Here is a 4,207-nt window from a genome sequence, read left to right as displayed (position 1 = left end):
TGATAAAATTTAGATAAAGACAAGGGGTATGGCTTGTGTCTAGATGTGCCCATCCCAAAGTCTCAGGTGCTCATAGGTGGGGCTCTTCAGAGGTAGCTAGAACTAGGGGCATAAATGTGGGTTAAGGGTGTGATAATGAGATTTGTCCACTGAAGGGTTTAGCACTCAATTGGGTTTGGTTAGTGGCAAGTCCTACCGTGGGCATGGGTAGATGGCACTAACCAATAGACTTGTAGCTGGGATGAAACAGAAATGAAATAGTGGAAGGCAGCCTTCTTGCTTGCCACCTTGCTGCCCATGTGCCATGGACCGTTTCTCCCCTATGCTGCCCTTCTGCCGTACTGCTCGGTTTTGGAGTCGGCTGATTATTGCTTGAAATGCCTACACACTGCGAGCTACCACAGAAATTTCTTCCTTCAGCTTGTGAATGTCGGGTATTTTATCTCAGCAGTGAGAAAGTAACTAAGATAACGTGTGATAGGACTGTGTTAATCAAATGTATATGTGCTACCAATTCACAAAATATAATGTTGATGCTGCCATAATTTTACATGGGGATAAATGTATCAGGACAGGTCATCCTTCCTATAATTTTTGACTAATTTTGTGTACTTACAGCCATATGCAACAGAACAACTATCATTGAATTTCTATCATCTTGTTTCTTGAAATTTTGTATTGTTTCTATTTTTTAAATTATTTTTATTCTCTTTAAAATAAGAAAAGAACATGACATGTACCTCGGTAGTGTCCCAAATTTTCTGATCAAGAAGATTATGGGGCCAAAGAGGAAGTGATCAATGATGTAGAGTGTGCCTAAGGAGAGTCACATGGGGAGAAAACCCTCTCTCAGGCTTCCACAGAGAGCACATTGGCCAAGCAATGGCCGTGACTCATCCACATGGCTGACACTGACAAAGGTTCTACAATCTGAGGTACAGGATATCAGGATAAATCCTGAGGGGATCTCACTGACCTTCTCAGACCAAAACGCTACAACTCTTGTTGCACAGGTCCTGCTTTACGTTGGTCTTAACCATCCAGTAGAAAAGTATGAAGATGAAATATAAGAAGTAAAGCCATGCTGTTATGTTGAGCTGTGGGGGACTCAGGTCAATAATTTCTGACATTGCCAGTTAAACAGAAGACCCAATGCTATTATGGGCTACTGGACTCTTTTAGAATATTTTGCTGAGTTTACACACCTATAATATTCAATAACGGAACTTAGAAAAAATGGGGTATATAGATGAATGTCCATTTTGTATCTGTGTATTCAAAGTGTTTAGGATAGATATATAGTTGCATTCTCTTAATGAATAGAATGATTTGTTCTAATGGTGTTTGTAAATAGGATCTCAAGTCCGCATCTTGTACAGCAATTAACCACTAAGAAGAATATATGTAGTGTGTTATTTGTTGAAACTGTACTTCCGATTTGATTTGAAACTGTCTCATTGCTACCTGTTTATCAATAAAATTTTGAAAAAAAAAAGGAAAGAACAGGACATTAAACTCAATAGATTAAGTTATTCAAATAATAGAATTAATCATCAGCTGCCAGTAAATCATACACCTAGGTACTTTTTCTGCCTTAGTGGTTGAATAGTGTTAGAGACCAGGGAGCTTAGCTGGTACCTATTCTAATATGTGCCTTTCATAACCTGTTACTATCATTTCTGCAGGAACAGAGAAGGAACAATACCTCCACAAATGCTCGTTTGTACTAACCGTCATGGTATAAAGATGCTTGTGGACTAAGTAGAAACATCGGTACAGGGCACACTGAGGCAGTTTGGGTGTTAATTGTAGAGGACAAACAACTTTTAAAATAATAAGTTAATAATAATTTAAAACTGTGGGTAGGTACAGGCAACTGTAGTGAAGTAATCTCACTGGCCACGCTTTATAATCAAGGCTGCTAAATTTAATTATTGAGTTCAATGGAATGTCACGGCCATTACTGATTCAAGAAAAATCTGTGGACCAGGCCTATGCATAGCACAGAACATGAGTGGGTGTTTAAGTCAATCCCTACAAAATTCTTAAAACATGTTCTTAATAGTGTTTTCTTTCCCTAGAAATATGGAAATAAATGCCCAGAGAGTTTAAGCTGGTTAGGATGACAAGGCTGAGCTCAGCCACACAGCCAAGAAGCCCCTGAGATGTTTTCCTGCCGTGTCCTGTAGCCCACCAGGGTACAAGTTAGTACTTACAATGGTTAATATTTCATCCATGCATAATAAACATATTTAATGATTTAATAAATTACAATTAAAAACAAGCAGTAACATTATAAACATATTTTAAAATCTTCCAGTAACTTAAACAATTCAGCCTCTTCTCTTTGTCTCTCTCTCTTTTTTAAACATAATTGACTTTAAGCAGGGTCAGACCTATACATGACTGTGTATACAAACATGCGTGTGCTCACATCCACACTTGCACAAGGATTTGCACATGCTCTTTACACATGTTTACCAATGTAGGAATTGCGCAGGTCTCTCTTGCACCTATGCACAATGATATGCTCCATGTATAAAGCTCCTGGGCTGGGGGGATAGCTCAGTAGACTAAGCACCTGCTTAAGCAAGTGCAGGAACCATGGTTTGATCACCAGCTCCACATGCCACACCAGTGCTGTCCCCAAGCTGGGCTGAGCCAGTCACAGAGTCTGGGTATAGTGAGGTATGCTTATAATTGTAGCACTGGGGAGGCTGAAAACAGGAGGATCATTATGAGTCTGAACTGTATATTGAGACCCAGTAAGAACCAAATGCATTTCAAAAAAAAAGTTCCTTGCACACTCATGTGTAATTCTCATCTGCATTTACATAACTCATACAAGCTCAGATACAAGCACACATGTGCATGTACCTATATCACACACACTCACACATTCACAAACACACACAAGGGCAAAGTTGCTGACATACTTATGCCTTCCCCCCATGTACACACACACACACACACACACACACACACACGCACGCACACTCACCTAGAAGCCCTCTCCCAGGCTTTCTAGGATGCCGGGGGGTGGGCCCGAGTTGGGGGCTCCATCTGAAGCAAGGCGCAAGGTTGGAATTGCAGGAAGAGCTGCTCTCTGGCTCCTCACTCGGGGAGGAGCACCTACTTAGGACTAATGGTGGATGATGGGTCTAACCAAAGTGCTTGGACCTGAACCATTTACAGAACTGTTAAGTAGATCTTTTCCTTCTGAAGAATATTAACTGATTTAAGCGCATCACGATCTCAGCCATGAGGGTCTCCATCCCTCCTGTGAGCCAAGGAAGACACAGCCTGTGCTGTGTGCTGATCTCCAAGGACACTCAGGCCACAGGCAGCTCTGAGAAAAGCTGGGGGGCCACTGTGTGATGGTGTCTGCCACCTCCTCGGGTTGTGGGACCCGGTCCTGGGACTCCATCAGCTTCCCTGTCCATTGACATCCTCCACCTGGATGTCCTCAAGCCCCCAATAGACTATTTTCCATCCAGGCCCATCCTTGCCCTCCCTCCAGGCTGCAGCCGACCCATAGCCCTCTTCCTTCTCTCCTCCTCTCCACAGAGCCCTGTCAAACTGCTTCTCCTTTGTGTCACACATAGGGTTTATTCCAGCTGATTTGAGGCTCGTGGTGCTAGTCTATGTCCTGTGGAGATGAAGGCACAGTATTCAGGACACATGGCATGCAGATTAGATGGGAGATTAGTTCTTGTCAGTTGTAGGTTTGCAGGAGGTCGTCAGGTTTGAATTCCAATGCTTTCCACTGTTAAATTACCTACAGGTAATTTAATGTCCCTAAATGCAATAATGTTATGCAGACTTTACTTCAATACTATCAATTGCAGCTAAATTTTAAACTGTATGTATGTGTAAGATTTTAAATATAAATTGAAAGGAAGAGAGTATCAGGCTAAATCAAAATCTTTCCCATCACTTCAGGTTTGAATATGTTGACAGATGCATTTGTTCAAGTTCATAAACAATGAAAACAACGTGGAAAGATTTAGAAGCTCCAGAAAATGGGTTGATGGATTGTCTTACTTTGTGTTGGAGTGACGAGCCAGGAACACATATAGAGGGCAAGTGTCCAGAACATGTGAGAAATGAGTACTTCCGTTCAGCATGACTAGCCGCAGGTCACTAGTGGTCACATACTGTCATATAATGGATATAAATAAAATCCACAGTTCGGACTGTCCTTTTT

General features: G+C 41.6%; 1 protein-coding gene across 5 annotated transcripts in view; it reads left to right on the top strand.

The window, feature by feature from the left end:
• The window catches only part of Cntnap4 (contactin associated protein like 4), a 236,333-nt gene that overhangs the window by 138,646 nt on the left and 93,480 nt on the right, over nucleotides 1–4,207 (top strand). The gene's annotated exons all lie outside the window — the stretch shown is intronic.

This window comes from Octodon degus, unplaced genomic scaffold (assembly GCF_000260255.1).
Source record: "Octodon degus isolate 3935 unplaced genomic scaffold, OctDeg1.0 scaffold00011, whole genome shotgun sequence".
In the NCBI taxonomy this organism is placed as follows: domain Eukaryota; kingdom Metazoa; phylum Chordata; class Mammalia; order Rodentia; family Octodontidae; genus Octodon; species Octodon degus.
This window is presented reverse-complemented; position numbering and strand designations above follow the sequence as displayed.